The 13,943-nt window shown below is 38.7% G+C and overlaps 1 long non-coding RNA gene across 8 annotated transcripts in view; it reads left to right on the forward strand.

The window, feature by feature from the left end:
* LOC123464757 overlaps positions 1 to 13,943 on the forward strand; it is a 161,261-nt gene that overhangs the window by 91,583 nt on the left and 55,735 nt on the right. Inside the window, exon 4 of one of the 8 annotated variants that reach the window (XR_006639775.1) lies at positions 10,076 to 10,189. The exons of 6 other annotated variants lie outside the window; for them this stretch is intronic. This is a non-coding gene — a long non-coding RNA (uncharacterized LOC123464757). Of the gene's footprint in view, positions 1 to 3,699; positions 4,102 to 10,075; positions 10,190 to 13,943 lie in introns of those variants that run through there. One more of the 8 variants, XR_006639780.1, reaches the window with a different exon arrangement.

A 13,943-nucleotide genomic window follows, 5' to 3' on the forward strand; every position in this document is an offset into this window, starting at 1 on the left:
CCCACCAGGCTCCCCCGTCCCTGGGATTCTCCAGGCAAGAACACTGGAGTGGGTTGCCATTTCCTTCTCTAATGCATGAAACTGAAAAGTGAAAGTCGTGTCCGACTCTAGCGACCCCATGGATTGCAGCCAACCAGGCTCCTCCATCCATGGGATTTTCTAGGCAAAAGAACTGGAGTGGGGTGCCATTGCCTTCTCCGATCAAAGTGACTAAGCCACCTACAAATAGAATCCTGTGCAGTTGTAGAAAGAATGAGAAAGGTCTCTGTGAACTGATATGAACTGATTTTTCCAGGATATATTAGTTACGTGAAAAAGTACAGAACATGTCTCTGATATAGTGCCCATCACTTAGGTAAGAAGGAAATAGGAAGAGATATCTGTATTAGCTCATTTGTGTAATTAAATATAGGAAGGTTAAATCAGGAGCTAATGACAGGTTCAGTGTAAAATTGATGTCCTGAATCCTGACTGAGTTTTTTCAGTTTTGCAAAGTATAGCTAACTACAATGTTATATTAGTGTCAGGTATATAGCATTGTGATTCAACATCTGAATAACTTTATGAAATGATCACCATGATAAGTCTAGTAACTGTTACCATATAAAATTATTATAGTATTGGCCATATTCTTTATGCTTTACATTACATATCCATGATTTTTTTATCTTCTAAGTGGATGTCTGTACCTCTTAATCCGCTTCACCTATTTTACTTAAAACCCCCCTCCCACTTCGCTCTGGCCAGTGGAACCACCAGTGGAATTTCTTTTTTTTCCTCCCTATCCCCTCCACAATATGTCCTCTCTCCCTGCTCTTCCCTCCCTAACAATAAAAACACCCAACAGGAGATCTACCCTCTTAACAAAGCTTTAAGTTCACAATATAGTGTTACTATCTGTGGCTATCTATTGCAGAACAAATCTCTAGAACTTACACTTTATACTTACTGAATAGCAACCCCCAATTTTTTTCCCCCAAACTCCTGGAAACCACTTCTATTCTCTGTTTCTGTGACTTTGATTATTGTATTTGGCCAAGGATAGATTTAGCTTTAAATTAGGAGCTAAGGTCTCAAGGGCAAGGGTTAGAACAATTTAGTCAATTGCCTTTTAAGGGACTGATTCTGTTGTTAATGTGGTAAACATTTCATAGATGGATCTTCCAACTCTTAAAATCAGTGCAAATGAGGAAGAAGAGATTTTAGATTTCTATATGCAAAACCCTGATGACTTCCCCTTGGAACTGATGGAGTGCGTGACTTCAGTTACCTGTAAACAAGGCTTCCTATCCCTTTGGGGCCCTCAGTTCTGCTGTTTCCACATTAGAAACTATGGTTAAAGGTTAGCAGCTCTGACAGTTCCTTGATAGAAAGTAGTATCTCCCCTGTCTAGGATATTATGATCAAACACCTGTTGAAAAGCAAATAGAACTAGCCTTATTTTTACAATTTGGAGCATATATTACCTGGGGAAATAGCAAGACAAAGGCAGAAGTAATAAAACCTGAGAGATGGGAATTCTAATACCTTATGGCTATCACTGTGCTTATATATCCTATCGGGATAGCAAAAAAAAAAAAAAATAACATTTTAGACAGGCAGTCACAAGTGTGGAAAAAAGATTTGCATCAGTTCATTTCAGTCGCTCAGTCATGTCTTTGTGACCCTATGGACTGCAGCACACCAGGCCTCCCAGTCCATCACCAACTCCTGGAGCTTGCTCAAACTCATGTCCATCGAGTTGGTGATGCCATCCAACCATCTCATCCTCTGTCATCTCCTTCTCTTCCTCCCCTCAGTCTTTCCCAACATCAGGATCTTTTCCAATGAGTCAGTTCTTCACATCAGGTGGCCAAAGTATTGGAGTTTCAGCTTCAACATCAGTCCTTCCAATGAATATTTAGGACTGATTTCCTTTAGGATGGACTGGTTGGATCTCCTTGCAGTCCAAGGGACTTTCAAGAGTCTTCTCCAACAGCACAGTTCAAAAGCATCAATTCTTTGGCACTCAGCTTTCTTTATAGTCCAACTCTCACATCCATACATGACTACTGGAAAAACCAAAGCTTTTACTAGATGGACCTTTGTTGGAAAAGTAATGTCTTTCCTTTTTAATAAGCTGTATAGATTGGTCAGAGCTTTTCTTCCCAGGAGCAAGCGTCTTTTAATTTCAAGCCTGCAGTCACCATCTGCAGTGATTTTTGATCCCAAGAAAATAAAGTCTCTCACTGTTTCCATTGTTTCCCCATCTATTTGCCATGAAGTGATGGGACCAAATGCCACGTTCTTAGTTTTCTGAATGTTGAGTTTTAAGCCAACTTTTTCATTCTCCTCTTTCACTTCAATCAAGAGTCTCTTTAGTTCTTCTTCACTTTCTGCCATAAGGGTGTTGTCATCTGCTTATCTGAGGTTATTGATATTTCTCCCAGAAATCTTGATTCCAGCTTGTGCTTCATCCAGCCTGGCATTTCATATTATGTGCTCTGCATATAAGTTAAATAAGCAGGGTGACAATATACAGCCTTGACATACTCCTTTCCCAATTTGGAACCAGTCTGTTCATCAGACAGACCCACATTTGCATCAGACAGAGCCAAATTTAAATCCTGATTCAGATACTTATTGAATGTAATCTTGGCAAACTCCTTACTTTTCTGGGCCTCAGGTTCTGTATCCGTAAGACAGAAGATCACCCATTTTGTTGAACTAAATAAGCACTGTGTGTATATAAGTTACTTACTAGGTTTGCAATCAGTGTGGGGTCATTCTGTCCAACTCTTACCTCATAATTTTATATCTTTATTCATTTCTGTATTTTTTCTCTTTTCAGTTCCCATTCACTATCTAAGCTATTGAATGACAGGGATTCCCCATGCTTGACTCTGTGTTTCCTACTTCCTTCATATTCCATTGAGACCTTCCCCCGCCCTTGGTTTGAGTTATAATTTTCTTTCCCTGAGAAGAAACAGTATTAGTATAAGAACTGTTTATATTGATCAATACCAGGGAAGAATACTGCAAAACTACATTGATTTCTAACTTACAGATTATTCAATGTCACTATTGTGGACCTCCTATGCATAAGACATGGAGATCAAGTCATAAATGATACCTAGAATTTTGAGGGAGTTTAGTTATAAACAAAAATATAATCGAATGTTAATATACAATTTTTATGATGAGATTTAAATGATTTTAAACGAAAAAATTTTAAATAGTAGAAACAGAATGTTAATATTAAAATAGAGAGGCATAGACTTTGCTGTGGCGCAATAGAAGTTATTAATTATGACCAGAGAAATCTTTGCAAAGAAGATGCACTTAGACTGGGTCTTAAAGGAGGAAAATTTCAAGAGGGAAACCATTTGAAAAATTGATTATTTTATGATTTAGCTTAATTTTATTCAAAGCATATGAAAGGGAAAAGCAGGGATCAAAGAGATCTAAGCAAACTATATACTGTTCCTCGTTTTAATTTTTCCATCAGGTAGAAAATTGTTACAGGACCAAGATTTGTGAGAAAAAGCATTTTTGTCCCCCCTGAGTCATTTACAGAAAGTCATAAAAAGATCCAATATCAGGAAATTACCTCTTCTCTTATTGAGACTAGCTAAGGACTTGGTTTAATGGAAACCACTCATTAGAGAGACAAGGGTAATAGTTATGATTCTCTCTCATCTTGTTACATGGAAACAGCAGAGCACTGAAGCCCAGCTGCAGGCTGGGGACAGATGCCTAGAATCTGGATGTGACACTGATGGAAACAGCCCATCAACTTGATGGATCAACAGTCCCTCAGTGGGGAGACACTCTTGGAGGGAGATTCAAGTTCACGTTGCACTGTGTTTTGGGTGAAGCCTGTGAAATGATTGCCATGTTGAACAGCAGCAGGAATTTGAGTAAGAATATTTTGTCTGTACTTTATCAATGTGTTTGTTGCTTTGAACAGAATAGCTATGCAGGTTTACTTGTGAAGAGCATGACCTATAGATTCAGGAAAACTGGACTCACTCACAGCTGTGTGACTCGGAAACCTCAGTTTCTTTGCCAATCAAATGAACATATGTGAATTCTTACCAGGCTTGGTGAGGAGATCAAAGGTCCAAATCTAGAGGAACACAGTTTAAAACTGTTAAAAGCTTTTATTTATGTCAGTTATTGTTCAAGGGCACACCATTAAATCAACCAACAAATTATCAGACACATGCAGCGCTCTATCTTGTCTCAGGAAACCAGGGATTGTTATTCTGTGGACAAAGCTGGAAGGTCATTATTGAGTTCTTTATGTGGATAGTTTAGATAATAGCTGTAAATAATGTGTCTATTTCCTCCAAAGGAGTGTCTTTCAAACTTTCGGTTGTCGACATTACTCGGCCATGGAATCGATTTAGAGTTGCTGCCATAATTTCTTTTTTACTTAATGAAACAGAAAAAGAGCAGAATAGACTAGAAAGCAATAGAAAATATCCTACTGTATCATGGTGTAAGGATGCAAACTCTTAAATGGGGAATTTACTTCATGCCTATATACATTCAAATGCATGTGCACACATACATATACCCTTTGTGAAGCGAAAGTCATTCAGTTGTGTCTGACTCTTTGCAACCCCATGGACTATAGAGTCCATGGAATTCTCCTGGAGTGGGTAGCCATTCCTGTCTCCAGGGGATCTTCCCAACCCAGGAACTTAACCCAGGTCTCCCACATTGCAGACAGATTCTTTACCAGCTGAACCACCAACGAAGCCCAAGAATACTGAGTGGATAGCCTATCCTTTCTCCAGCAGATCTTCCCTATCCAGGAATTGAACTGGGATCTCCTACATTGCAGGTGAATTCTTTACCAGCTGAGCTACTAGGGAAGCCCACACATATACAGTAGTAAATACTAGTTAGAAATATCAAATGTATTTCTTAAAATGGCTTGCAATCAACACTTGAAAAACTTACCTCCTGTGGGTTAATGATGAAAGACACTCAAATTTTTTATCTCCTCTTATTTTTCTCATAAGCCTTTCCTTCTACATTCTCAATTGCTTTCTGGACATATATTTTCTCTAAGCTATTTAGCTTTCCTCTCAAACTGATACTCCTAAAACTGAACTCTCTCTACCTTCAAATAATTTTATTCTACTAAATTTCCACATCTATTTTATTTTATTTTTTTCATTTAAAAAAAAAATTATTTATTTATTTATTTTACTTTACAATATTGTATTGGTTTTTCCATACATCAACATGCATCCACCACGGGTGTACATGTGTTCCCCATCCTGAACCCCCCTCCCACCTCCCTCCCCATACCATCCCTCTGGGTCATCCCAGAGCACCAGCCCCAAGCTTCCTGTATCCTGCATCAAACCTGGACTGACAATTCGTTTCTTATATGATATTATACATGCTTTAATGCCATTCTCCCAAATCACCCCCCACCCCCCGCTCTCCCACAGAGTCCAAAAGACTGTTCTATACATCTGTGTCTCTTTTGCTGTCTTGCATACCCTGTTATCATTACCATCTTTCTAAATTCCATATATATGCATTAGTATACTGTATTGGTGTTTTTCTTTCTGGCTTACTTCACTCTGTATAATAGGCTCCAGTTTCATCCACCTCATTAGAACTGATTCAAATGTATTCAAATGCATTCTTTTTAATGGCTGAGTAATACTCCATTGTGTATATGTACCACTGCTTTCTTATCCATTCATCTGCTGATGGACATCTAGGTTGCTTCCATGTCCTGGCTATTATAAACTGTGCTGCGATGAACATTGGGGTACATGTGTCTCTTTCACTTCTGGTTTCCTCGGTGTGTATGCCCAGCAGTGGGATTGGGTCGTATGACAGTTCTATTTCCAGTTTTTAAGGAATCTCCACACTGTTCTCCATAGTGGCTGTACTAGTTTGCAGTCCACATCTATTTTATTCACTATACTCCTAATTACTCTTGGTCAAACCCTTTGTAATCTTGCCTGTCTTTTTCATCTCTTCCTTATTTTGAACCATGGGGGTAAAGCGGGTGTGGAACTAACATTAATCGAGTACTTGAAATTTTCAGGCCCCTTGCCATATGTTTTATATGTCCCTTTAGGTAGTTGTTGTTATATCCTTGTAATGTTGGCCCAAGGTTTTGAGCCAAGCCTTGGCTCAAAGAGGTTGAGGAACCAGCCCAAAGTAACAAAAATTGTATTTATGTAAGAGCCGCTCTTTTTCTTCTGTCAGCTTAGGTTTCTGATTCCAAAATCCACATGCTTTCTGCTACATTCTGCCATCTTCCCAAATGTACTGCCTTTAAAATAATTTCCACGGGAGCTTAGAGTAATGTTAGAGCAGTTACAATCCAGAACAAGGATCACTACAAGGTCTGGGGTTATCCTCAGGACTCATATTGCTGGTAAGGATTCCAGAACTCTGAACTGTTATTTTACAAAAGACATAATTATGACACAGAAAATATAAGTAACTTGACTGAAACCATAGGCTACTTTGTGGAAGATCCTTGGCCAGAATTCAGGTCTTGAGTTTTGTGTAATGCTCTTTTCATCTCTCTTCCTAGCCTGAGGAAGTAGAAGAAAAAGTGAAAAGGCAAAAACAAGATATCTCCAGGGCAAAGCATTTTGACACACTCCAAGGTGTCAGTCTTTAGGTGAAATGGGTTCCTTATCAAATCATTAGGATCAGAAATCCTTTGAGATTTTTCTTGAGTCACCATGGCTCAATATACTTCTAAAAACTTTTTATTGGCCAATGCTGTGTACACTGTTTGAAGGAAATTCCTTCAAGAAAAGAGAAGGATGTTGTTAAGAGGGAGGCAGAAATCCTATAAATGAGCCTTTTAATGAGTTAAGGATTCTAAGTGTTAGAGAGAGAAACTCACTGAGTCTTTTGCCTTGCCTTGAGCTCCAGCTGACCAAGCAAGGGTGGGATTTAAGTCAAGCTCAAGACTGCAGAAGCACAGTAAGTGGGTTTTATATGCCTGCTCCTCATCCTTCCTTTTCATCTCTTAATACACTCAAGTGTCCCAACCTTGGTCCCCTGACTCATTTATTCAATTCAACTTTTGGTGGATCCATTATGGTTTTTTTTAATTATGTTTTGATTTTGCCTCAGTTCAACTCCATTTCTCTTTTCCCTTCAATGAAACCACTATATTCCTTAAAAAAAAAAAGGGTAGTTTTCATTTACTTCTTCCACTGGGAGTTGGGAGATTCTTAGTTCAGATTTCTGGCAGCTTTGTGGGCAACACTGGTAAGGATTGGCACAGTGTTTACAAAATCTATATACTGGACTTTCAGTGTTCTTGGTATAGCCAGAAGAGGTGTATCAAAAGTATACTCTTTATTTGAATATGTTCTCTTTATGACATAAATCACTTTAAAATGCAAAAGAGTTTTGGACTATTGATGGACTCACCTGAGTGTTTAAAGACAAGAAACTGAACAGAGATTATCTTAATAAACTGTCCTACATGTAGATCAGTTCAGTTCAGTTCAGTCGCTCAGTTGTGTCTGACTCTCTGTGACCCCATGAACTGCAACACACCAGGCCTCCCTGTCCATCATCAACTCCCAGAGTTTACCCAAACTCATGTCCACTGAGTCTGTGATGCCACAAAACCACCTCATCCTCTGTTGTTCCCTTCTCCTCCTGCCTTCAATCTTTCCCAGCATCACAGTCTTTTCAAATGAGTCAGCTTTTCGCATCAGGTGGCCAAAGTATTGGAGTTTCAGCTTCAACATCAGTCCTTCCGATGAACACCCAGGACTGATCTCCTTTAGGATGGACTGGTTGGATCTCCTTGCAGTCCAAGGGACTCTCAAGAGTCTTCTCCAACACCACAGTTCAAAAGCATCAATTCTTCTGTGCTCAGCTTTCTTTATAATCCAACTCTCACATCCATACATGACCACTGGAAAAACCATAGCCTTGACTAGATGGATTTAGTTCGCAAAGTAATGTTTCTGCTTTTTAATATGCTGTCTAGGTTGGTCATAACTTTCCTTCCAAGGAGTAAGCGTCTTTTAATTTCATGGCTGCAGTCACCATCTGCAGTGATTTTGGAGCCCCCCAAAATAAAGTCAGCCACCGTTTCCACTGTTTTCCTATCTATTTGCCATGAAGTGATGGGACCAGATGCCATGATCTTTGTTTTCTGAATGTTGAGCTTTAAGTCAACTTTTTCACTCTCCTCTTTCACTTTCATCAAGAGGCTCATTAGTTCTTCACTTTCTGCCATAGGGGTGGTATTGTCTGCATATCTGAGGTTATTGATATTTCTCCCAGCAATCTTGATTCCAGCTCGTGATTCTTCCAGCCCAGTGTTTCTCATGATGTACTCTGCATATAAGTTAAATAAGCAGGGTGATAATATACAGCCTTGACGTACTCCTTTTCCTATTTGGAGCCAGTCTTGTTCCATGTCCAGTTCTAACTGTTGCTTCCTGACCTGCATATAGGTTTCTCGAGGCAAGTCAGGTGGTCTGGTATTCCCATCTCTTAAAGAATTTCCCACAGTTTATTGTGACCCACACAGTCAAAGGCTTTGGCATAGTCAATAAAGCTGAAATAGATGTTTTCTTCTGGAACTCTCTTGCTTTTTCCATGATCCAGTGGATGTTGGCAATTTGATATCTGGTGCCTCTGCCTTTTCTAAATCCAGCTTGAACATCTGGAAGTTCACGGTTCATGTATTGCGGAAACCTGGCTTGGAGAATTTTGAGCATTACTTTATTAGCGTGTGAGATGAGTGCAATTGTGCGGTAGTTTGAGCATTCTTTGGCATTGCTTTTCTTTGGGATTGGAATGAAAATGGATCTTTTCCAGTCCTGTGGCCACTGTTGAGTTTTCCAAATTTGCTGGCATATTGCTGGCAGCACTTTCATAGCATCATCTTTTAGGATTTGAAATAGCTCAACTTGCAGATGGGCCTAAGGTAAAAGTGTAGTTCTTTTGTTCATTATGATTTAAAATCATTGATTACTTCAGATGACAAGACCACTAGTTGTGAGACCATGAATACTTTTATTTATCAAATGAGAGGCCCCATTAATATCCTGAATTCAATATTTGTTTCTATTTAGAAGGAAAATAACATTCCAAAATAAATGGAGAAACTAAATATCACTCCATATCATGTTTGCCACAGTCTTTTCTACCTTTGTACTATATCCTTATGCTAATTCCCATAAGGGGCAAATAAGTACCTTTGTACTTTATTCTTATGCTTCCACCTCCCATATGGAATGCCCTTCCAGCCAACTTCTCTTCTGTAAGTTCTACTCAGTTAAACAACTAGTGTTTTAAGCTTCCAGAGTCCTTGTCAAATCCTTAGGACTGGAAGTCCTAGAAGATGTTTTTGTAAAACATCCTGGGTTAAGATTAATGTACCTCTAAAAGCCCCTATTAGTCAAATACTGTGTGAGTTATTAGAATGTAATTCCACCAAGAAAAGGGAATAAAATTGTTAAAATTCCCAGCTGCACCGTGAAAATTAATTTTACTGCACTAGCTCACACATATAGCCCAGCATTTTCAAAACTGTTACCCTTAAGCCCACACAGTTCAGTATTTAAATTTTCTCTAATTGTTTTGAAAGTTAATTTTTTTTTGTTTCCACATCTAAATGAAAATTTATATACATTAATTGAGTATCCAAGATGAAAGGTGCTGCTTGACACTGGAGGAGTTTTTTTAATGGAGATATTGTCAGTGACCTCAAATTATTGACCCATTCATTCCTTGGACACCCATTTATTGAGCACTTTCTTTGGGATTGTCTTATTATTGGGGATATGACATTTATCAAAAAGTCATTTGGCTGTATGTAATCAACAGGAACCATGACCAAAAGGTGGTTAAACCAGGGGTCAACAAGCTTTCTGTAAAGGGCCAGAAAATAAATACTTAAGGCTTTTCCATGTGGTCTTTATTGCCCCTATGTAATTCAGTCATAGACAATACGTAAATGAATAACCCTTTTATCACCCTAACTTTACAAAAGGAGGAAGTGGGCCAGATGTGGTCCTGGGTCTTAGTTTGCTGGTTTAAACATATAGGTCTTTATCATTCTTAGGTAATAATGCTGCTATTGGATTTAGAAGCTTGACGATATCCCAGAAATTGTCTTGCTTTTTTCTTGTGGTGACAGGATGACCACTGTCCTCCAGCTATTACCACGCTACTCAAGGTAGGAATGTCAGGGAAAGGAAAGAAGAATATTGCTTTTTAAATAAAATCCTTACAGCAAATTTTGTCTCATGGGCCATAACTCCTTGCTATAAGGAAGGCTGGCGATACAAACATTTGACTTTTTAATATTTATTGTGAGATGTGGCAAGGGAGGGGGGATTGTAAATGGCTTTGGAGGAAGCCAGTGTCTACTACCAATACAGTGAAAGGGAAAGTGTTCGTCACTCAATTGTGTTCAACTCTTTATGACTCCATGGACTATAGCCCGCCAGACTCCTCTGTCCAGGGAATTCTCCAGGAAAGAATGCTGAAGTGGGTAGCCATTCCTTTTTCTAGGGGATCTTCCTGACCCAAGGATTGAACCCAGATCTCCTGTACTGCTGGCAGATTCTTTACCATCTGAGCCACCATGGAAGCCCAAATACAGTGGTCAAAACTATTTTTGTCTTCAGGGAACTAATAAATGGATGAGTTTTATTGTTCCGATGAACAATCAGCAGATAATTCTACAAATATGATGTGTAAGAATAGGAGTCAGCATAGAGTCCCATAGGAGCTGACAGAAAGGACATAGCATAAGCATAGCTGTAAATGGAGTTGGGTCAGGGAAGCCACATCTAATTTGGGTTTTTGAGAAGAGAGAAATGGCCTGTAGATAAAGGATTAAGTAGCATAATGATGGTAGTAACAAGACCAGCTGTTCATGGGGTTCTCAAGACAAGAATGCTGGATGATAAAGAGGGCAGAGTGCTAAAAAAACAGATGGTTTCAAATTGTGGTGCTGGAGAAGACACAGGATGACAGCAAGGGGATCAAACTGGTTAATCCTAAAGGAAATCAGTCCTGAATATTCACTGGAAGGACTGATGCTGAAACTCCAATACTTTGGCCACCTGATGTAAAGAGCTGACTCATTGGAAAAGACTCTGCTGCTGGGAAAGATTGAGGGCAGGAAGAGAAGGGAGGTGACAGAGGATGAGATGGTTGGATGACACAACAGGTAGAATGGAAGGCAGAAGTCCCAGCAAAGGTAAAGCTCTGAGCTTTAACTTTGTGTGAGGGTGCCCATTACAGGCAGGGTTAAGACAGAGTCCAAGCTGCTCCAGTCCAAGGTCCAGGACTGGCCAACAGACCACATTAAAAACTGTTATGTTTATGGGCTTGTTTCCCATTTATTAAATCCAACAGTTATATTTTATAATAATTAAAGTAAGTATGCCCCTTATACTCCAGTTCAATTCCTGGGTTGGGAAGATCCCCTGGAGAATGAAATGGCAGCACACTCCAGTATTCTTGCCTGGAGAATCCCATAGACAGAAGAGCCTGGAAGGCTACAGTCCCTGAGGTCGCAAGAGTTGGACACAACTTAGTGACTAATTCATATGCCCCTTATGGGATGTTAGGGAAATCCTACAAGAATATAAAGAAAGAAAGCACAAAATGAAAACCAATGATAATTTACAGATACAAAGAACTATTGCTTTTTTTTACACAAATTATGCAGATTGGGCTTCCTTGGTGACTCATTGGTAAAGAATCCACCTGTCAATGCAGGAGACTAGGATTTGAATGCTGGGTCAGTAAGATCCCCTGGAGTAGGAAATGGCAACCTACTCCAGTATTCTTGCTTGGGAAATCCCATGGACAGAGGAGACTGGCAGGCTACAGTCCATGGGGTCTGCAAAAGAGTTGGACATGACTTACCGACTAAACAACAGCAATAGGTATTATCACCTCCTTTATGTAGACTCCCCTGATTCCTCCAGTGAAAGTAACCTATTCCTCCTCTCAAATACTGTGATGACTCCTCTGTCTTTCTGTAATGATTTTTATCACTTCTTATAACAAGATATTGGTATAGACATCTTATTTTCTCTACAGAATTAAGCTTTAGTTTATCATAGTGTATCCCAACTCAGTACATTTTACATATTTAACTACAGTCCATGGGGCCACAGAGAGTTTGACACAACTTAGCAATAAACAATAAATGCAGATTTTGTCCATCTTAAAAATCTAATATAAGCATTTTCCTTGACATTTGAGACATAATTTTTATAAACATAACTTTAATGATTATATAATATCCTATTGGCTAAATAAATAACTTATTTGACTAGCCCCCTAATGTTGAGTATTCATATTTTCATTTATGTCATATTTTCATAATATGTCTAAGACTTTGATAGACATAATGTACATTTGTATTAATTTCTGTTGCAGTTTTAAAACATAGCCCCTAAATTTTTTTTAATAATCTTTCAATGTAGAGGTGGGCTCTAGGTCCTTCCCTTTAAATCTTGGTTGGAAAGGACACTAGGCCAATTTCTGGGTCTAAGCCTTAAGGAACTAGTAGAAGCCACCTTGTGCCTCTTGGAACTCAACCTCCATGCTGTGAGGAAGCCCAAGCAGCAGAGGGAGTGGCCCATGTGGAGAGGAAGTGAGGACTTTAGTCTATCCAAGCTTCCAGCTGGCTGCAACTTAACAGTCGTAGACACAGCTCTTGTTGCCTCCTCTGCTCTGGGTGATGCTGCGTGGATCAGCGATGAGCCTTCCTTGCAGAACCCTGCCCGATTCATACATCTGTGAGCTAAATATGGGCTGCTGTTGTTTTAAGCAACTAAATTTTAGAAGATTTGTTACACAGTGATAAATAACCAGAAAAATTTCCACTCATCTTCTTAGAATAGATCCCTAGAAAAGGAAAGATTGTGTAAGAGCATAGCTATTTTAAAGGCTCCTGATATATGTAGCCTTGCAGACCTCTAGAAGAAACTGTGTCAATTGCACTCCTCTCATCTCTGTATGAGCATCTCTTTCACTGTACACTTGCCAGCATTGAAGATTATGTTAAAAATTACTTATTTTATCTTCTTGAATATTAACTTTTTACTTATTTAATGTATTTCTACTGGCTGTTTACTTTTGTGCCATTTTTCTTTTTGATTTGTCCTTTAATAAAAGAACACTATTTCTTATCATATTTCTGACACGTATCCCCAGCTTATTTGATTTGAAAACATTTATCTTTTTAATTTTGCTTACAGTTTTTATGTAAATGAATTTACTATTCTGTAATCAGTGTCTTGTTTCCTTGAAAGGACAAGCAAAGAACGATAACTCATACAGAATTACCAGAAATTACACCTAAGGCTCCTATAGAGACAGCCAACTTCACAAAGCAAAGCAATCTGTTGATGTCACATGCACAGTGCAGGCAACTCTAGATCCCTCTCCAGAGGTGACTCTGGCAGTGATCCTATCACCAGGGAAGGACAGTTCCTTTGGGGACTATCAACAAATAACTCTTCTGAAAACATAGTTGAAACCACATAACCTTACCCAAGTCTATGGATTGATTATACCTAAATAACAAGTTATCCCTTCTATGATACACTTCCCATATAACCGGATATTTCTAGGAAGCAAACACTGTCCTCAAATTTAGGAATCCACATTTTAATGGACTTCTATGTTAATATATATAGAGAGAGACTTAACAAACTTGAGGGTTTAAGTTTTATATGTTTCTTTAAAAATCATAAACTTAGAGTGTAACATTAAAATACTTCAAAGAAAATTATTCATTTCCATCACCTAGACACACTGATATTAATATTTTAGTGTTTTTTTTTAATAAGCAGTTTTAATGTTTGAATTCTTTTAGTGTGAACTGCTACATATCCTGCACTTCTCACTCAACAGTAAATGAAGTCTCTTTGCTTTGTTATTCAAAACATTCCTAAACATTT

Source organism: Bubalus bubalis, chromosome 12, assembly GCF_019923935.1.
Source record: "Bubalus bubalis isolate 160015118507 breed Murrah chromosome 12, NDDB_SH_1, whole genome shotgun sequence".
NCBI lineage: Eukaryota > Metazoa > Chordata > Mammalia > Artiodactyla > Bovidae > Bubalus > Bubalus bubalis.